Source organism: Moschus berezovskii, chromosome Y (assembly GCF_049115385.1).
Source record: "Moschus berezovskii isolate FMDL1 chromosome Y, NW_MosBer_1.0, whole genome shotgun sequence".
NCBI lineage: Eukaryota > Metazoa > Chordata > Mammalia > Artiodactyla > Moschidae > Moschus > Moschus berezovskii.
This window is the reverse complement of record NC_142489.1, coordinates 49,586,162-49,609,157: the sequence shown is the minus strand read 5'-3', so window position 1 is coordinate 49,609,157 and position 22,996 is coordinate 49,586,162.

The following is a 22,996-nucleotide window of genomic DNA, read 5'->3' as shown; positions in this document are numbered from 1 at the left end:
GATGGGAGAAGGTCAGGGGATGAAATGGGATGCTTAAAGTATAGCAAGCAAATGTGTCACTGAAGGGTCTAAAGAGGTGAATATGACTTCAATATTGTTACACTACAACTTTATTTTCATCAAGTCACACAATAGTTTTTCATGCAAAATATTCTAAGATCCCATGGGATGTAGATCAATGTTCTAACTTTTGAAACATTCTGATTTAAAATGTCACTATAGTGAAATTATTTAACTACAAAATGACTTCCAACATTAGGCCTAGAAACAGAGAACAGAGAACTCTGTGCATTTCATAGGTGTCCTTCAGTGAGTCCTTTGGTTTTCTTTTCCTTTCATAATTGTGTTTTGGGCATGTAAGATTGTGACTCTCTTCGTGTGTGTGTGTGTGTGTCTGTGTGTGTATGTGTTTATAAGACTAGGAGTGTGATTGTGAGTGTATGTCTGGGTTCTCTTTTGGACTTTTATGTTAGAGATTTTTTGCTGAAGAAATGGCTAATTCAATAGTATAAAGAGGCACAAACTAAAATGCCCATTCAAAAGTCTGCTTTAGTATTTCAAAGTACAAGACAAATGGATGAGTCTCAGAGATTGAAAGCATTTCGATATAACCAAGCTACTCCACCCTATCATACTTTAAATCTATGGCACTGTCACAATCTGCCCACCAAAAGTTGAGAGGGGCCTTAGTAGTCTGTGATGTCTGTCAATAACAAAAACACCCACCTACTACTTTGGCAATACCAGAGAAGCTAAGTAGATGTGTGGAGTTTCAACCAGGCCTTCGTATAATAAGATACTATCTTCCTATAGGAGGTGGCACACTCACCAATATGAATAACATTCTTAGGGATCAAAGAAACTAATGATGAAATCTGTAATTCTATTCTCACATGGCAGAAGTGGCCTTCCTCCTTCACAAGGGTATCAGTTAAAATAGACAGTTAAATAGAAGGAAGTGATAACATGGTCCGCATACTTCGTAGATAAAATCTTCAATATCCAAGCCCTACCACACTGATAAGATGATGACTATACAGGAATTCTGGTTTCAGCTCTGTGTGGCAATCATCATATAATGGCACTGAAACATGTGTATGATCATATGTGCAACGAATCTCCAGTCCAGGTTCGATGCATGATACAGGATGCTCAGGGCTGGTGTATTGGGATAAACCAAAGGAATTGGATGGGGAGGGAGGTGGGATTGGGGTTCAAGATAGGGAACACATGTGCACCCGGGGCAGATTCATGTCAATGAATGCCAAAACCAATACAATAATGCAAAGTAATTAGCCTCCAATTAAAATAAATAAATAAAGAAAAAGAATGTATGAATGTTTGAGATGCACTGATAGTGCAAATCGATTAAGGCAATAGTCTTGAGATCTGATTCAAAGCGGAAAACTGTGTACTCCCTGTCTTCAGTTTCATGGGATTTCACATGCATTCACACAGTTCCACAATTCTCAACCTTCATCTGAAGACAAAAACTGTGACATTAAAAGAGGAATGGTCTATGTACAGAGAAGGCAAGTAGCAAAGTTTAAATGAATCCAGTCTCCTACCTACATCCTTGCTTAGTAATGTGATCCCTTGTAAGCTTTCCTAAGGGTAACTAGAATACACAAGTCAGAGATGCTTCTCCCAGGATTACAGAGTTTGATTGAGAACATATAAGTTTGCTTAACTCTCACCTCATCCTTCAGCTCAAATATCAGCCTGTTAACACATCAGAAGATAGGCAGTTCTAGCAGACACTTACAGACAATACCTGCTTCTGCCTAAGACCAAGGTTGTAGATCCAAGTGGCTGATGCGGTAAGGTTTCTGTCTCAGGATACCGCATGACTCCGCAGGAGTTCTCCTTTCCTGGGAAGCTCTCCAAGAACATTGTGAGAAGTACAATGTGAGGGAGGGAAAGAAGGAAACTGATAAGAGCTTTGTTCTTTCTAATTGTCCTGAATGTCACTTATCATCCCAGGTACAATGACAGGCTTAACATGCTATATGAACTATCTCCCAGCACTGCCAAGACTAATTTTTTGATGTAGTTCAGTCACTCAGTCTTGTCTGACTCTTTGTGACTCCATGTACAGCAAGAACCCGGGGCCCGCCTGCCCTTCAAATCTCCCAGAGCTTTCTCAAATCCATGACCTTTGAGTCAGTGATGCTTTGCGGCCATCTCACCCTCCTCCGTTCCCTTCTTCTCCGGTGCCCAATCTTTCCCACCATCGGTTTCTTCCCAGTGATTTTGCTCTAGGACTCATGTGGCCGATATATTGGCTCTTCATGTTCAGCATCAGTCCTTCTCAGACAGTCAGAGATGGTTTCCTTCACGCTTTTCCGGTTTAAACTCCACGCTCACCACAGAACTCTCACACATCTTCTCCAGGTGTTGTTGCAAAGCGTCAATATTATGGCACTCAGTTCACGTGGTTCTGCTCATTCCTCCACTCGTTCTTCTTGAAAATCAACTTTGACTAGTCAGGTCTTTCTCAGTAAGCTCTCAGCTTTTTAACATGGTGTCTAGTTTGGTCACAGATTTTCATCAAAGTGCAAGTTCCTTTAAATTTCATGGCTGCAGTCAATTCGGAAGTGATATCGGGGATCAAGAAAGAGAAACCTGTCACTAATCCAATTGTATCAAAATGATGGGACCAAATTCCATGACTTAATTTTTGTGTGTGTTTGTCTTTATATTGTGTTTTAATCCATCTTTTCCACTCTCGCCTTTAACCTTCATCAGAAGGATCTTTACTTCCTGGTATATTTTACCCATTTTTGTGCTGTCATCTTATAACTGAGGTTAATCATTCTTCTCACAGTAATTTTGTTTCCAACTTCAGATTCTTTCAGCAAATTACTTTCCATGATGCACTCTGCACAGAAGTCAAATGAGCTGGGTGACAATATATAGCCTTGATGTATTTCCTTCCCTATTAGGTACCATTTCATTGTTCCTTGTCCAATTCCAACTGTTGTGTCTTCACCTGCATGCACATTTCCCAGGAAACCGGTAAGGTGTTCCCATATTCTTATCTCTTTTAGAAAGTCCCACAATTTGTTGTGACCGACACAGTCGAAGAGCTTCCCTGGTGGCTCAGATGCTAAAGCATCTGCCTGCAATGGGGCAGACCCAGTTTTGATCAGTCCATGGGGTCACAAAGAGTCAGAAACAACTGAAAGACCTCATTTTCACAAGCAGTGCATGTAAGAGAGACAATAAAGTAGATGTAAATAATTTATGAAATCTCCTTGCTTTTTCTATGATCCAAACTCCAATTCAGGTTTACATTAAGATTAAATAATTAACTACACCTCCCTGTTTTGTTTTGTTTTGTTCTGCCCTTTTATTCTCTGGTTCTCTCTTTCAAGCTGTGATCTACCAATTGTTACATTCCTGGGCCCTTGCCATCTTCCCATACAAGAATTAAATTATGCCCATGCCACTCTCTGACCTTTGACACCCAGTTAAAACAGTAAAGTTTCCAGAGCTGAAATAAGGAATCTGTGTTCTGGGAAAATGTCAGCACAGCTTGACAAATAGCTAGATATTTTCAGGGACTGACCTTTGAGCCAATTCCTGTACCACCTCTCATCCTGGAAAGAACTGTATTTCCTTAAGCAGATTGCAATTCTTCATTAGCAGACATTTCAGGAAAAGTAAATCTGTTTATTTGCACGTTCAAAATCAATGATGTACCAAATATGTATATATGTGTATAACCTCCCATTAAACTGATTAATTCATGTCAACTAAAGTTTGTTGTTTCCCCGGCATGCATAAAGGAATTACAGAGCTAGCCTAGAAATAAGATCAGAATTTCTGATTTCGCAGAAAATAAGAGGACATTGAGTGCAACTCTGTCCATGGAGGCATCACAAATAATTCTTCTATAAAGGAAACACTTCCTCCAGAGCATCAAATGGATATTAGCAGAAGACCTTGCTCAACAGTGAGGTCTATATGGAAACTAGACATAACTGGAAGAATAAAGGGAAGATGGGAGGAGGACGAGAGGAATAGAACCAAGCCTGTGTCTTGGGGTGGGAGATGCAGAAGCAGGGAATAGATTGAGGATCCAGGCAAGTCACCTGACTAAACTTAATTTAATTTTGACTGAAAGGAAGCAAGGTGACGAAGCTGATGAAATATAGTTTGCCTAGAGTGAAAATCGAACAGAGAATGTGTGGTGTGGTCCTGCATGCCCCATACGACAGTGCAGGTCAACTAGTGTAAAAGGGCCTGGAAGATCAAACATGGGGTTCGAAAGACAACCTGGGAGGGAAGTGCTTTTGACTGTGGAGATGTAGGTATGCATCTGGGATGACAAATTGTGTAGAAAGGAATGCATTTTGAAAAATTCCAAACTGACAAAGAAGTGGGAACTTAGGGCTCAGTCACACAGAGGAGGTGGTGACACATTAAATTTCCCCCTCGTGCCACATGCTAAGACTTACTATCAGGCAATAGAAAAAGACTAGCTAGAACTATCATGCATGCTTCTGCCACCACAGGCTAGAAACCTATTCCTTTAGGGCCATGATTTTACTGCCCATGGTCGCTGGCTTCTCTGAAAAACTGATACCACCAGGGTTTCTAAAGTCCCAACAGCTGTACCTCTTGCTCCTTGTTCACCAAGGCAGGCCCAAGTGTTCCACAAGGGTCTTGGGGGCAGCCTTCTCTGGTGACCACATGGAGAGGTTGTTATCAAACTACATCTGAGACTCAGGATCAGGGAAATGAAGGAAAAGGATTGAAAACTTTCCCACCAGCTGAGCAAGCCACAGATGAAATACATGCAATCAACTCTGCAGATGCTTTCTCTATGGGATAAAAAAGGACAATAGATTGCCAAAGAATGAAGATGCCCAGGCTCTTGCAGCTCTCAGAACCAATAGGAGATATCCCAGTTTAGAGTCTGACCTGTCCTTACTGAAGATCCAGAGTTAAGTTCTGCCCACATTCGGGCGAGTTTTCTAGAGAGGTGGATTTGTGCTGTGGCTCATGTTCAGGACCAGAACCCTGACAGCAGGGACCCGAGGTAAAATTCATTGTACTTATGATGTTCTGCTATGCCACTTGGTCGTTCACTCTTTGTCTCACTTGAAAGCATTCTTATTATTCTTGCTTACTTGGTGTTTTAAGATTGTCTATATCCTATATATTTTTTTGTATGTCTATATTGTGTACTTTCGTTTCCTGCTTTCTGTGCCTTTTGTTGATGCTGTTTCTTGTCATTTTGGTTTTAATAAATATATATTTCCATATTAACTGTGATTTTCTCTTGTTCTGTGGAAAAGCCTTATCATTTTTGTCAGAGTTTTAGCCTTTATTCTTCATGTGTCACTCTGCTCTGGTGTTGTTTTATGTCTTCCAAGTTATCTGTTAGGTTCTCTTGTTCATTCTGTGTTCTTCCCTAATATCATTACTGCTTCTATTATTTCACTTGTGGTTTGATTTTGACTTCTTACCATTTGTCTGTCTTCCTTTGTTCCTTCTGTCTTAGATTTTACTATGTGGTCTTGGTTCTCTGACCGAACGTTGGGCCTGATCACCTAGGGCTTCAGCACTGTATCATAGACCACCAGAGAATTCCTGGCTCCAATGAATTTTAATTGGTGAGATTCTCCGTGAAGGCCTCCATCTAAAATGAAAAACCATTCCACCAAAAAGCCTATACTATCCAGAGCTGCTGCCTCACACCACACAAAATGCAAGACAGAAACACAAGCCAAATCATCCCCAGATGGACTGTCTAAAGTCCACTAAACCCATACACACCTGCAAAAGACCGCTCTGACACGGTTCTACCATGAGAGAGAGAAGCATCACCTGTTGCTACAAGAATGTAGTTGCCAGTCCCTCCTCCTCCAAAGACACACAAACCACTGGACCAAACTTATACACTCACGATACAGACTGGAAGCAAGTACTACCATCCTGAACCCCGGGCAGAAAAGACTAGTTACATAGTAAGCTAAGCAAATCTGAACACAGTAAAGCATTTTGCAGGCAAAGAAACAAGGTAAAACCACATAAGACATAATTAAAGAGGAAATAGAAATTGTCGCAGAAAAATAATTGAGAGTAACGATAGTAAAGATGATCAAACCTCTCTGAAAATAAATGGGGACCATGCAAGAAACATTTCAAAAGGTCATGGAACAACTAAACAACAGCAAGAAATGGATGATAGCACAATAACTGCCATACGTGTACTGTAGGCTTCTCCATGCCTTTGTACAGCATAGCCAGAACGATATTGGAAAACAATTATCTTCCAAGTGTTAAATGAAGTGATAAAAGAAACCAAAGTTTAAATAACAAGCAGACCTGACAATTCAATTGATACTGAAGTAGATTTCACCCAAAACCAGAAGAATGAAGTTTCTTCGCAAGGTCAAATGAAATAATTCTGAGTAAATCACAAACTGGATCACTAATCAGGACTTGATAAATTTAAGGTAATCAAAATTGTATCAGGCCTTATCATTCTTTTTTTACCACAGTGTTATGATTTACATGTCATTCACGGGTGGGTGAGAAAAAACAACAACAACAACAAAAAAAAAACAACAAATAAAAGCACAAATAACAAAGAAAAAACTGAAAAGCATGAATATATTGAGGCTCATGTACACACCTCTTCATGGTCAAGAAATCAATGAAAAAATCAGAGAGAAAAATATGTGTGGGTGTGTGTGTGTATCAGTTCAGCTCAGTCTGTCAGTCGTGTAGGACTCATTACGACCTCATGAATCAGAGCACGTCAGGCCTCCCTGACAATCACCAACTCACAGAGTTCACTCAAACTCACATACATCAAGTCGGTGATGCCATCCAGCCATCTCATTCCCTGCCTTCCTCTTCTCCTTCTGTCCCCAGTCTCCAGCATCAGAGTCTTTTTCAGTGAGTCAACTCGTCACATGAGTTGGCCAAATTATTGGAGTTTCAGCTTTAGCATCAGTCCTTCCAATGAACATCCAGGACTGATCTCCTTTAGAATGGACTGGTTGGATCTCCATGCACCCAAGGGATTCTCAAGAGTCTTCTCCAACACCACAATTCAAGCATCAATTCTTCGGTGATCAGCTTTCTTCACAGTCCAACTCTCACATCTGTTCATAACCCCTGGAAAAACCATTGGCTTGACAAGACGGGCCTTTGTCGGCAAAGTAATGTCTCTGCTTTTTCTTATGCTATCCAAGCTGGTCATAGCTTTCCTTCCAAGGAGTAAGTGTCTTTTAATTTCATGGCTGAAATCAGCATCTGCAGTGATTTTGGAGCCCAAAATCATAAGGTCTGACACTGTTTCCCCATCTATCTCCCATGAAGTATATACTCATACAAATTAATGACAATGAATCTTTGATTGCATAAAACTCAATAAACAGGATAAAACACTAACTAAACTTACAACTAAAGCAATTAGAGAAAGAAGAATAAACACAAAACCAAAAATTGGTTTTGGGAAAAAAAGAAAACATGAAGAATAGGACAGGAAAAAAAACGATGAAAATAGTAGCAAAGATCAATACTACTAAAAGGGGGCTCTTGGAGAGAATAAAGAAAATACATAAAGCATGAGCCAGATTCACCAACAAAAGGGGGAGATCACACAAATCAATAAAGTTATACATGAGAAAGGAGACATTATAACCAACAGCACAGAAATATCAAAGGATCATGATAGATTACAACAAAGAACTTTAAGCCAATAAAATGTAGAATATGGAAGCCACAGACTACTTCTTAGGAACTCAACTAAGAGGAAACAGAAAATATGAACACAACATTATAACCCCTAATATTGAAACTGCTATGAAAAATCTGTCAGCTAACAACATTCAAAGACCAGTTGATGTCACAGATGTTTTATGAACCATTAAGTTAAATGTTAACGTATGGGCTTCTTAACCTTTTCCAAAATACTACAACGGTAGGAAAACCCACAAACTCATCCTATGAGTGCAGTATCACCTAATAGCAAAGACTAAGTTAAAACAGAAAAGGAAAATTATAGACCAGTATCATATAGACAAACATAGAGGCAAACATCCTCATTAAAATAATCCCAAGAAGAATCCAACAACACATTAAAAGTATCGAACTGCTTTAATATGTGAGGTTTTCCCCAGAACTGCAGGCATTCTCCAGTAGCTGGGTATCAAACCATGAGATACAGCATAACAAATTTCAGGACTAAAACCATATGATGACCTCAGTTCAGTTCAGTTCAGTTCAGTCTCAGTCTGTCTGGACTCTTTACGACCCCATGAATCACAGCACACCAGGCCTCCCTGTCCATCACCAACTCCTGGAGTTCACTCAAACTCATGTCCATCCAGTCGGTGATGCCATCCTGCCATCTCATCCTTTGTCGTTCCCTTCTCCTACTACCCCAATCCCTCCCAGCATCAAAGTCATTCCCAGTGAGTCAACTCTTTGCATGAGGTGGCCAAATATTGGAGTTTCAACTTTACCATCAGTCCTTCCAATAAACACCCAGGACCGATCTCCTTTAGAATAGACTGGTTGGATCACCTTGTAGTCCAAAGGACTCTCAAGAGTTTTCTCCTACATCACGTTTCAAAAGCATCAATTCTTTGGCGATCAGCTTTCTTCACAGTCCAACTCTCATATCTGTACATGACCACTGGAAAAACAACAGCCTTGATTAGATGGACCTTTATTGGCAAAGTAATGTCTCTACTCTTTCAATATGCTATCTAGTTTGATGGTAACTATTCTGCAAAGGAGTAAGCGTCTTTTAATTTCGTGGCTGCAATCAGCATCTCCAGTGATTCTGGAGCCCTCAAAAAACTCTCACACTGTTTCCACTGTTTCCCCATCAATTTGCCATGAAGTGATGGGACCAGATGCCATGATCTTAGCTTTCTGAATGTTTAGCTTTAAGAACAAATTTTCACTCTCCTCTTACACTTTCCTCAAGAGGTTTTTTAGTTACTCTTCATTTTCTGCCATGAGGGTGGTGTGATCTGCATATCTGAGGTTATTGATATTTCTCCCAGCAATCTTGATTCCCGCTTCTGGTTCTACATCCCAGCATTCCTCATGATGTACTCTGCATATAAGTTAAATAAGCAGGGTGACAATATACTGTCTTAATGTACTCCTTTTCCTATTTGGAACCAGTCTGTTTTTCCATGTCCAGTTCTAACGGTTTCTGCCTTACCTGCATATAGGTTTCTCAAGAGGCAAGTCAGGTGGTCTGGTATTCCCATCTCTTTCAGAATTTTCCACAATTTATTGTGATCCACACAGTCAGACTTTGACATAGTCAATGAAGCAGAAATAGATGTTTTTCTACAACTCTCTTACTTTTTCCATGATCCAGCGGATGTTGGCAATTTGATCTCTGGTTCCTCTGCCTTTTCTAAAACCAGCTTGACCATCTGGAAGTTCACGGTTCACATATTGCTGAAGCCTGGCTTGGAGAATTTTGAGCATGACTTTACTAGCATATGAGATGAGCGCAATTGTGCGGGAGTTCAAGCATTCCTTGGTATTGCGTTTCTTTGGGATTGGAATGAAAACTGATCTTTTCCAGTCCTCTGGCCACTGTTGAGTTTTCCAAATTTGCTGGCATATTGAGTGCAGCACTTTCACAGCATCATCTTTCAGGATTTGAAACAGCTCAACTGGAATTCCATCACCTCCACTAGCTTTGTTCATAGTGATGCTTTCTAAGGCCAACTTGAATACACATTCCAAGAAATCTGGCTCTAGGTAATTGATCACACCTTCGTGATTAACTTGGTCGTAAAGATCTTTTTGTACAGTTCTTCCGTGTATTTTTGCCAGCTATTTTTAATGATCACCTCAATAGATGCCAAAAATAAAAAAAAAAGTCTTTGATAAACTTCAACAAACGTGTGATAAACAATCTTTTCAGAAACTGAGCACAGCAAAAATTACCTCGACATAGTAAAGGCATACAAATCCAAACAACAATGAGGTACCATTTCACAGTATTCTGTGTGGTGATCATCATAAAAATCGACAGTAGGGTCGATTTTCCTTGGTGGTCCAGTGGCTAAGACACCATAAGTCCAAATCAGGGGTTCCATATTTGATCCCTGGTCATGGAACTAGACTCCATATGCAGCATTGAAGGCCTGGTGTAACCAACTAATGAAGGAAATATGTGTGTGTATGTGCATATATATATATATATATATATATATATATATATATATATATATATATATAATAAATATATATACATTAAAAAATACAGTACAAATATAATAAAAATATATAAATAAAATATATAAAATATAATTTAAATTATATACATATTTATAATATATATAATACAATTTTAAAGTACAATACAAATATAATTAAAATATATAAATAAAATAAAATATATAAAGTATAATTTAAATTATATACATATTTATAATATAAATAAAGTATTTAAATGTTTATAATATGAATTAACAACTATTATATATATATATATATAGACACACACACATAAACATGAAAACAATGAATGAAGGAGATGATGTGAAGGAAAGGGAACACTCTACATTGTTTTTCAGTTCAGTTCAGTTCAGTCCTTCAGTCGTGTCAGACTCTTTTGTCTATCACCAGCTCTCACTGAGAGCAGAATATGAATGTTCTTTTGAAAATTATTAATAAAAATACCACATGCCCAAAATCCCACTCTTTGACATATATACAGAAGAAGCCACCATTGGAAAAAAATAAGCATGTGTATCCCAGTATCCACTGCAATACCATTTACATTAAACAAGTTACGTAACAATCTAGGTGTCCATCTACTGAAGAATGGATAAAGAAGTTATGGTTCATCCACAGGATCGAACATTTCTCATCCAGAAAAAGGAAACACTTGGATTATTTCTAGAGATATGGATGTATTTGGAGCCTATTATATAGAGTCAAGTAATTCAGAAAAAGAAAGTCCAACATTGTAGATTAATGCATATATGTGGAATCTAGAAACCTGTTTCTGAAGAATCTCTCGGAAGCGTGGAAAAGGAAATGCAGAGGTAGAGAACCGACTTAGACAGAGAAGTGTAAGAAGAGAGTGGGACAGTTTGAGCCAGATGCCCTGACATATGTACAATACCAAGTATGAAGTAGTGAGCTGGTGAGAAGCTCCTCCTCAGGGCTCTGAGGTGCCCTAGACGAGTGGATTGTCGGGTAGCAGAGTAGGTTCAAGAGCAGATGGGAGGGCTGCTCAAAAGGGAGGCTTTTGTATGTATACTGATAGCCGATTTACACTGTGGTACAGCAGAAAGTAACAAACATTGTAAAGTTATTGTTCTCCAATTTCAAATTGTTTCTTAAATTGAAAAATGAAAGTCAGTGTTTGGCCAACTTGGGCAAGTGACAAGAAATGCATCACAGTGTACATGTCAAGGAAAATATGTACCGGTGCGTTTGTCAAGTAAAATCTGCACCAAGGACTGCTTTTTATGTATAGACAAACCATAGAGCACAAACTTCAAATTCAGAGCTAAAAGAGCCAGAATAAATTCAGACTCTAGATATAAGTATTCCTCACTTCATTTGACTGCCATTTTTTTCTTTTATGTTTTTGATATGTTTAAACTTTATTTTAATTGGAGGCTAATTATATTATTGTATTGGTCTCGCCATACATTGACAGGAATCTGCCCCGGGTGCACATGTGTTCCCCATCTTGAACCTCCTCCCACCTCCCTTCCCATGCCATCCCTCTGGTTCATCCCAGTACACCAGCCCCGAGTATCCTACATCACGCATCGAACGTGGACTGGCGATTTGTTTCACATATGATCATATACATGCTTCAGTGCCATTCTCCAAAATCATCCCACCCTCACCCTCTCCCACAGAAGTGCTGGGTTGGATGCACATCTTTGGTCTGAGCCACTCAGGTTCAGGTACTTGCGTACTCCACAAAGGCACAGACTTGGTTGAACCTGCGTTTTGTGCCCTTCCCCGGTCTGAGCAACTCAGGTGACCAGGTGTTTGGCCAATGCGATCGCTGTGACTTATCAGCTCCGTGGTCCCTGCTGCTGGGTGTTCTGGGCATACAACCAGTGCACCTTCTCAGGCGTATGTAGACCAGCCAGAAACCCAAGAAGTCCTGGCCAGCAATGAAGCCTGCCTGCAGTTTGGTATCCGATGCCTTTCTGGGGCCGCAATTGCCCCTTCTGGCTCTGGCTGCCCTCCCCTGCCTGTCTCTGTGGGGGACGGGCCTTCTCAGCTGGCTATTTCTGCTCAGTCCTTTGTTCTGTGAGCGGGTCTGGCGGAGTCTTAGCTCAGGGCTTTTTACCTTTTCGCGGGGTAGCTATCCCACAGTCTGCTTTGCTATCTCCAGTTAGCTCTTTCAGATTTCCCTGAGGCCCTGAGGACCAGAGGCCGGGTCATCAAGGCAGCCCACACCTCCCTGCCCAGCCCCCACTTGCTAATGGCAGATGCGGGCATATGTGCTGCTTCTCCGCTGGGAGTTACCATTGAGCGAGTAATCTGTGGGTTTTGATTATTTCTTTCTTTTTTCTCCTGGTTATGTTGCCCTCTGAGGTTCCACGGCTTGCCACAGACTCACAAGTGAGAGTGTTTCCTGGTGTTCAGAAACTTCTCTCTTTTTTATGCCTCCCTTCCCGGGACTGAGCTCTGTCACTACCTCTTTTATCTCTCTTTTTATCTTTTATGTTTTTTCCCACCTCTTTGGAAGACAATGGGCTGCTTTTCTGGGTGCCTGATGTCCTCTGCTAGCATTCAGAAGTTGTTTTGTGGAATTTACTCAGTGTTCCAATGTTCTTTTGCTGAATTCTTGGGAAAAAGTGCTCTCAGCATCCTATTCCTCTGCCAACTTTTTCCCTCCCTCCATTTTTTTTCTAAAAGTAAAGAAGGATTATCAGTTGATGTCAACAATTTATAGAAACATGAATCCCTTCATATTTTAGTACCTAACAGTAAGCCTCTGATATTCAGGACTATGTTAAGTAGGAAATTATAAATGCAGTTTGAAAGTTGAGGTGCTGTACAAGCATCACTTATTTGAAAATCCTGAAATTTGTGCTACTGACTGGGAAAACTTCACAGCCAAAAAGCTGAGAATTGTGTTTTCTAATCCTGAGTGGGGGATCAGGATGGGGAACACATTTAAACCCATGGCTTATTCATATCAATGAATGTCAAAAACCAATACAATACCTTAATTATCATCCAAATAAAAAAAAATTAAATTTAAAAATGGTTGTATAATAATATTGAATGTCATTTGTGTCAAACATCTTTTGATTAAAAGACTTATTTGTCTACTATTAGTATAGCCATTAGGGTTCCTTAATTATTTATTGCTTGGATGAAATTTTACCTTCACACTAATCATTTTATTTATTTTTATTTATTATTATTAATTACTAATTAGGCGGTGATAGAAGCAAGGTCCGGTGCAATATTGCATAGGAACCTGGAATGCTAGGTCCATGAATCAAGGCAAATTGGAAGTGGTCAAACAGGAGATGGCAAGAGTGAACATAGACATTCTAGGAATCAGTGAATGAAAATGGACTGCAATGGGTGAATTTAACTCGGATGACCATTATATCTACTACTGTGGGCAGGAATCCCTTAGAAGAAATGGAGTAGCCATGATGGTCAACAAAAGAGTCCAAAATGCAGTACTTGGATGCCATCTTAAAAACGACAGAATGATTTCTGTTCATTTCCAAGGCAAACCATTCAATATTAGAGTAATCCAGGCCTATGCCCCAACCAGTAACGCTGAAGAAGCCTAAGTTGAGCGATTCTATGAAGACCTTCAAGACCTTTTAGAACTAACACCCAAAAAAGATGTCCTTTTCATTATAGGGGACTGGAATGCAAAAGTAAGAAGTCAAGAAACACCTGGCCAATTTGGCCTTGGAGCACGGAATGAAGCAGGGCAAAGGCTAATAGAGTTTTGCCAAGAGAATGCACTGGTCATAGCAAACACCTTATTCCAACAACATAAGAGAAGACTCTACACATGGACATCACCAGATGGTCAACACCGAAATCAGACTGATTATATTCTTTGCAACCAAAGATGGAGAAGCTGTATACAGTTAGCACAAACAAAACCAGGAACTGACTGTGGCTCAGATCATGAACTCCTTATTGCCAAATTCAGACTTAAATTGAAGAAAGTAGGGAAAACCACTAGACCATTCAGATACGACCTAAATCAAATCCCTTATGATTATACAGTGGTAGTGAGAAATAGATTTAAGGGACTAGATCTGATAGATAGTGTGACTGATGAACTCTGGACAGAGGTTCGTGACATTGTACAGGAGACAGGGCCCAAGACCATCCCCATGGAAAAGAAAGGCAAAAAGGGAAATGACTGTCTGAGGAGGCCTTACAAATAGCTGTGAAAAGAAGAGATGTGAAAAGCAAAGGAGTTTAAAAGATACAAGTGGAACAGTGTCAGACTTTATTTTTGGGGTCTCCAAAAATCACTTCATGTGCTGATTGCAGACATGAAATTAAAATACACTTACTCCTTGGAAGGAAAGTAATGACCAACCTTGATAGTATATTATAAAGCAGAGACATCACTTTGCAAACAAAGGTCCGTCTAGTAAGGCTATGGTTTTTCCCGTGGTCCTGTATGGTTGAGAGAGTTGGGCTGTGAAGAAAGCTGATCGCCGAAGAATCGATGCTTTTGAACTGTGGTGTTGGAGAAGACTCTTGAGAGTCTCTTGGACTGCAAGGAGATCCAACCAGTCCATTCTGAAGGAGATCAATCCTGGGTGTTCGTTGGAAGGACTGATGCTAAAGCTGAATCTGCAATACTTTGGCCACCTCATGCGACAAGTTGACTCACTGGAAAAGACTTTGATGCTAGGAAAGGTTGGCGGCGGGAGGAGAAGGGGACGACAGAGAATGAGATGGCTTGATGGCATCACCGACTCTGTGGACATGAGTTTGAGTGATCTCCAGGAGTTGGTGATGGACAGGGAGGCCTGGCGTGCTGTGATTCATGGGGTCACGGAGAGTCGGACATGACTGAGCAACTGAACTGAGCTGAACTGAATTACTTTACAATATTATACTGGTTTTGCAGTATATTGACATGAATCCGCCCCTGGTGTACATGTGTTCCCCTTCTTGAACCTCTCTTCCACATCCTTTCTTTCCTTATACTCCCTCGGGTCATCTCCGTGCACCAGCCGAAAATATCCTGCATCATGCTTCGAACTTCGTCTCGTGATTCGCTTCACATGTGATAATATATGTGTTTCAATGCCATTCTCACAAATCTTCCCTCTCCCACAGAGTCCATAAGACTGTTCTATACACCTGTGTCTCTTTTGCTGTCTCGTATAAAGGGCTATCATTATCAACTTTTAAAATTCCACATGTATGCATTCAGCTCAGTTCAGTTCTGTTCATTTGCTCAGTCGTGTCCGACTCTCCGCGACCCCAGGAATCACCGCACGCAAGGCCTCCCTGTCCATCACCAACTAACGGAGTTCACTCAAACTCATGTCCGCAGAGTCGGTGATGCCATCCAGCCATCTCATTCCCCTTCTCCTCCAGCCCCAACCTTTCCCAGCATCAGAGGATTTCCAGGGAGTCAACTCGTCTCATGTGTTGGCCAAAGTATTGCAGTTTCAGTTTTAACATCAGTCCTTACAATGAACACCCAGGATAGATCTCCATATACGGCATTAGTATACCGTATTGGTGTTTTTTTTTTTTTTCTTTTTCCTGGCTTACTTCATTCTGTATAATAGGCTCCAGTTTCATCCACCTCATTAGAACTGATTCAAATATATTCCTTTTAATGGCAAAGTAATACTCCATTGTGTATATGTCCCAAAGATTTCTTATCCATTTATCTGCAGGTGGACATCTCGGTTGCTTCCATGTTCTGGCTATTATAAACAGTGCTGCAATGAACATTGGAGTACATGTGTCTCTTTCCATTCTGGTTTTCTGGTGTGTATGCCCAGGAGTGGGATTGTTGTCTCATATGGCAGTTCTATTTCCAGTTTTTTAAGGAATCAGCATACTGTTCTCCATAGTGGCTGTACTAGTTTGCATTCCCACCAACAGTGTAAGAGGGTTCCCTTTTCTCCAAACCCTTTCCAGCATTAATTGCTTGTAGACTTTTGGATAGCAGCCATTTTGACTGGAGAGAAATGGTACCTCACTGTGATTGTGATTTGCGTTTCTCTGATTATGAGGGATGTTGAGCATTTCTTCATGTGATTGTTAGACATCTGTATGTCTTCTTTGGATAAATGTCTATTTAGTTCTTTGGCCCATTTTTTTTTATTGGGTCGTTTATTTTTCTGAAATTTAGCTGCAGGAGCTGCTTCTATCTTTTGGAGATTAATTCTTTGTCAGTTGTTTCAGTGGCTATTATTTTGTGCCTTTCTGAAGGCTGTCTTTTCATCTTGTTAATAGTTTCCTGTGCTGTGCAGAAGCTTTTAATTTTCATTAGGTCCCATTTGTTTATTTTGCTTTTACTTACAATATTCTGGGAGGTTGGTCATGGAGGGTCCTGTTGTGAATTATGTCGGAGAGGGTTTTGCCTATGTTCTCCTCTAGGACTTTTATAGTTTCTGGTCTTACATTTAGATCTTTAATCCATTTTGAGTTTATTTTCACGTATGGTGATAGGGAGTGTTCTAGACTCATTCTTTTAGCAGTTTTCCCAGCACCACTTGTTAAAGAGACTGTCTTTTCTCCATTTTATATTCCTGCTTCCTTTGTCAAAGATAAGGTGTCCATAGGTGCGTGGATTTATTTCTGGGCTTTCTATTTTTTTCCATTGATCTACATTTCTGCCTTTATGCCAGTACCATACTCTCTTGATGACTGTGGCTTTGTAGTAGAGCCTGAAGTCCAGCAGGTTGATTCCCTCAGTTCCATGCTATTTCAAGATTGCTTTGGCTCTTCGAGGATTTTTTTATATTTCCATACAAACTGTGAGATTATTTGTTCCAGCTCTGTGAAAAATCCCTTTGATAGCTTGATGGGGATTGCATTGAAGGTGTAAATTACTTTAGTTAGTATACACATTTTCACAATATTTCTTCTTCTAATCCGCGATCACAGTATATTTCTCCATCTATTAGTGTCCTATTTGATTTCTTTCACCAGTGTCTTACAGTTTTCTATATATATGCCTTCTGTTTCTTTAGGTAGATATATCCCTAAGTATTGTATTCTTTTCGATACAACAGCGTATGGAATAGTTTCTTTAACTTCTCTTTCTATTATCTCATTATTAGTGTATAGGAATGCAAGGGATTTCTATGTGTTGATTGTATATCCTACAATTTTACTGTATTCTTTGATTAGCCCTAGTAGTTTTCTGGTAGAGTCTGTAGGGTTTTCTCTGTAGAGGATCATGTCATCGGCAAAGAGTGAGAGATTTACCTCTTCTTTTCCAGTTTGGATTCCTTTTATGTCTTTTTCTGCTCTGACTACTGTACCCAAAGCTTCCAGAACTAAGTTGAAAAGTAGTAGTGAGAGTGGGCACCCTTGTCTTGTTCCTGACTTTAGGGGAAATGCTTTCAATCTTTCACCATTGAGGATAATGGTTGCTGTGCGTTTTTCATATATAACTTTTATTATGTTAAGATGTGTTCGTTCTATTCCCACCTTCTAGAGAGTTTTTATCATAAAGGGATGTTGAATTCTGTCGAAGGCTTTCTCTGCATGTATTGAGATAATCTTATGTTGGTTTGCTTTTCTCCAATGTGTTAATGTGCTGTATTACATTGATTGATTTGCGGCTATTGAAGAATCCTTGCATTCCTGGGATAAAGCCCACTTGGTCATGATGTATGATCTTCTTAAAGTGTTGTTGGATTCTGATTGTTAGAATTTTGTTAAGGAATTTTGCATCTATATTCATCAGTGATATTGGGCTGTAGTTTTCTGTTTTTGTGGGATCTTTGCCAGGTTTTGTGATAAGGGTGATATTGGGCTCATGGTATGACTCTGGAAGTTTACCTTCCTCAGCAATGTTCTGAAAGAGTTTGAGTAGAATAGTTGTTACCTCTTCTCTAAATTTGTTGTAGAGTTCAGCTCTGACGCCGTCTGGCCCTGGGCTTCTGTTTGCTGGAAAATTTCTGATTACAGCTTCTATTTCCGTGCTTCTGATGGATCTGTTAAGATTTTCTATGTCATCCTGGTTCAGTTTTGGAAAGTTGTACTTTTCTAAGAATTTGTCCATTTCTTCCAAGTTGTCCATTTTATGGCCATATAATTGCTGATAGTAGTCTCTTCTGATCCTTTGTATTTCTGTGTTGTCAGTTGTGATCTCTCACTTTTCATTTCTAGTTTTATTGATTTGGCTGTTCTCCCTTTGTTTCTTGATGACTCTGGCTAGTGGTTTGTCAATTTTATTTACCCTCTCAAAGAGCCAGCTTTTTTCTTTGTTGATTTTTGCTATGGTCTCTTTTGTTCCTTTTGCATTTATTTCTGCCCTAATTTTAAGAATTTTTCCTTCTGCTAACCCTGGGGTTCTTCATTTCTTCCTTTTCTAGTTTCTTTAGATGTAGAGTTAGGCTATTTAGTTGACTTTTTTCTTGTTTCTTGAGGTATGCCAGTATTGCTGTGAACCTCCCCCTAGCACTGTTTTTACAGTGTTCCATAAGTTTTGGGTTGTTTTGTTTTCATTTTCATTCGTTTCTATGCACGTTTTGATTATTTTCTATGATTTGTTGGTTTTTCAGCAGTGTGTTGTTCAGCCTCCATATGTTGGAATTTTTAATATTTTTTCTTCTATAACTGAGATCAAATCTTACTGCATTGTGGTCAGAAAAGTTGCTTGGAATGATTTCAGCTTTTTTGAACTTACCAAGCCTAGATTTATGACCCAGGATGTGATCTGTCCTGGAAAAGGTTTCGTGTGCGCTTTAGAAAAAGGTGATACTCATTGTTTCGGCGTGAAATGTACTATAGATATCTATTAGGTCTAATTGGTCTATTGTATCATTTAAAGTTTGTGTTTCCTTGTTAATTTTCTGTTTAGTTGATCTATCCATAGGTTTGAGTGGGGTATTAACGTCTTCCAGTATTATTGCATTGTTGTTAATTTCACCTTTCATGCTTGTTAGAAATTGTCTTACATATTGCGGTGCTCCGATATTGGGTGCATATATTTATAATTGTTATATCTTCTTCTTGGATTGATCCTTTGATCATTATGTAATGTCCTTTTCTGTCTCTTTTCACAGCCTTTGTTTTAAAGTTTATTTTATCTGATACGAGTATTGCTCCTCCTGCTTCCTTTTGGTCTCTATTTGCATGGAATATCTTTTTCCAGCCCTTCATTTTCAGTCTATATGTGTCCTTTGTTTTGAGGTGGGTCTCTTGCAGACAACATATATATGGGTCTTGTTCTTGTATCCATTCAGCCAGTCTTTTTCTTTTGGTTGGGACATTCAACCCATTTACATTTAAGATAATTATTGATAAGTGTGATCCCGTTGCCATTTACTTTATTGTTTTGTGTTCGAGTTTATACACCCTTTCTGTATTTCCTTTCTAAAGAAGATCCTTTAGCATTTGTTGGAGAGCTGGATTGGTGATGCTGAATTCTCTCTGCTTTTCCTTGTCTTTAAAGCTTTTGATTTCTCCTTCATACTTGAATGAGATCCTTGATGGGTATAGTAATCTTGGCTGTAGGATATTTTCTTTCATCCCTTTAAGTATGTCTTGCCATGGCCTCCTGGCCTGAAGAGTTTCTGTTGAAAGATGAGCTGTTATCCTTATGGGAATCCCCTTGTGTGTTATTTGTTGGTTTTCCCCTGCTGCTTTTAATATTTGTTCTTTGTGTTTGACCTTTGATAGTTTGATTATTTTTTGTGTTGGAGTATTTCCCCTGGGTTTATCCTGTTGGGGACTCTCTGTATTTCTCGGACTTGGGCCATTATTTCCTGTCCCAATTTAGGGAAGTTTTCAACTATTAACTCCTCAAGTATTCTCTCATGGTCTTCCTTTTTGTCATTTCTTCTGGGACTTCTAAGATTCCAATCTTGGGGCATTTAACACTGTCTCAGAGGTTTCAGAGATGGTCCTCATTTCTTTTAATTAGTTTTTCTTTTTTCCTTTCTGAGTCATTTATTTCTACAATTCTATCTTCTATCTCAATTATCAACTGTTTTCTGCCTCTGTTATTCTACTGTTGGTTCCCTCCAGAGTGTATTTGATCTCACCTATTGCATTATTCATTGTATATTGACTCTTTTTTATTTCTTCTAGATCCTTATTAAACAGTTCTTGCATCTTCTTGATCCTTGTCTCCAGGTTACTTATCTGTAACTGCAGTTAGTTTTCAAGACTTTGAGTCATTTTCACTATCAATATTCAAAATTCTTTATCGGGTGGATTCCCTATATCTTACTCATTTTGGGGGGAAGGCATTAGTCCTGTTCCTTTACTTGCTGGATTTTTCTCTGCCTCTTTGTCTTGCTTATATTGCTCTGTTTGTGGTGTCCTTTCCGTCTTCTGGCAGTTTGTGGAGTTTTCTTTATTGTGTAATTTCATTGCTCTGTGTGGCCTTCGACGCTGGCTTGTCAATGTTCCCTGGTTAGGGAAGCTTGTGTCGGTGTTCTGGTGGGTGGATCTGGATTTCTTCTCTCTGGAGTGCAATGAAGTGTCCAGTAATGAATTATGAGATGTCATTTGGTTTGGAGTGGCTTTCGGCAGCCTGTATAATGAAGCTCAGGTCTATTTTCCTGTGTTGCTGTAGAATTTGTGTGGTACGTCTTTCTCTGGAACTTGTGGACCCTTGGGTGTTGCCTGGTTTCAGTGTGGATATGGAGGCATTTGATGAGCTCCTTTCAATTAATGTTCCTTGGAACAGTAGTTCTCCGTTGTTCTCAGGATTTGGACTTAAGCCTCTGCCTCTTGATTTCAGTCTTATTCTTGCAATAGGCTCAAGACTTCTCCATCTGTCTCTTCCAAGGCAGTTCCTTCTGTTTAAGCTTCTTCTGTTTGCTGGTCTCTTCAATGTCTAATTCACGTCCTGACACAAGGAGCGGTGGTAGACCCTTTTTTAGGCTCACCTGTACAGTCGTGCTGTGGGGAGGGAGGTAACCTGCACACAAATATCAGTAGCATCTGTGGAGAGTGCTTGCAGTCTCTCGGCCACACTGGGATTTCCCCCGCTCACAGCGTGTGTGTTGTCCCAGTCTACACTGTACAGGCTTTGGGTTGCTCTGCCAGGAACCGTCCGAGGCTGGCGCTGGGTTGGATGTACATCCTTGGTCTAAGCCACTCAGGTTCTGGTTCTCAGGTACTACACAAAGGTGAAGACTTGGTTGGGCCTGCATTGTGTGCCCTTCCCCGGTCCAAGCAGCTCAGGTAACCAGGTGTTTGGCCAGCACAGTCGCTGTGACTTATTGCCTCCCCCATCCTTGCTGCTCGGTTTTCTGGGTGTACAACCAGCGCACCTTCTCAGGTGGATATCGACCGGCCAGAACCCAAGAAGTCTTGGTTTCAGCTTGGTATCAGATACCTCTCTGGCGCCGCGATTGCCCACTTCCAGCTCTGGCTGCCCTCCCCTATCTGTCTCGGCGGGGGATGGTGGATGGGCTGACCACAGCTGGCTAGCTCTGTTCAGTCCTTTGTTCTGTGAGTGGGTCTGGCGGTGTCTTAGCTTGGGGCTTTTTGCCTTTTCGCGGGTTAGCTATCACACAGTCTGCTTTTAATTTAGCTCCCTCAGATTGCCTTAAGGGCATTCAGGCCTGGTCCTTACTCTAAGGGATGCAACCCGCGCCTCCCTGCCCAGCCACCGCTTGCTAGTGGGGAGTGTGGGTAGCTGCACTGCATCTCCCCTGGGGTTACTGCTAGGCACGTAGTCTGTAGGTTTTAATTATTTATTTATTGTTCCTCCAGGTTCTGTTGACCTCTGAGGTTCCAAAGTTTGCCACAGATTCAGCAGTGAGTGTTTACAGGTGTTTGGAAACTTCTCTCTTTTTTAAGCATCCCTTCCCGGGATAGACCTCCATCCCTCCCTTTTTTGTCTCTCTTTTTATTTTTTATATTATTTCCTACCTCTTTCCAAGACAATGGGCTGCTTTTCTGGGTGGCTGATGTCCTCTACCAGCATTCAGAGTTGTTTTGTGGGAATTACTCAACGTTCAAATGTCGTTTTGATGAATTTGTGGGGGAGAAAGTTGTCTCCGCATCCTTTGCCTCCTCCATTTTCATGTCTCCTCCCTCACACTAATACTTAAAATTTATTCCATTCTAAGATTTGTTTCTTTCAGAGTCCACCGTTCCCATATATATATATATATATATATATATATATATATATATATATCCCATATATATATATATATATATCTTTAAAATGCATTACACCATCTTCTATTATACAACCTTAGTTGTTATTTTTTACTACTTTCATTAAGTATATTTTAGAGTGATTTGAAAAAGTAACTCTAGAGACATAGAGTGTCGTTGTTCAGTCAACAAGTTGTCTTCAACTCTTGTGACGCCATGGACAGTTGCACAACAGGCCTCTCTATCTTTCACTATCTCACAGAGTTTGTTCAAATGCATGCCCATTGTATTTCTGATACGGTCCAACCATCTCGTCCTCTATTACTCCACTCTTCTCCTGTCATCAATCTTGAAAAGCATCATAGACTTTTCCAGTGAATTGACACTTTGCATCAGCTCGCCGAAACTGAAGTTTCAACTTCATTAGTCCTTCGAATGAATTCTTAGGGGTTGACTTCCTTTAGGATGAATTGGCTTAATCTCAAAGCATTCAAAGTGACCCCTACAAGTCTTTACTTTCTGTGGATTCAAAATAACTGCAGATTGTGATTGCAGCCATGAAATTAAAAGACACTTTCTTCTTGGAAGGAAAGTTACAACCAACCTAGATAGCATACTAAAAAGCAGGGATATTCCTTTGCCAACAAAGATCCATCAAGTCAAGTCTATGGCTTATTCAGTGGTCAGGTATGAA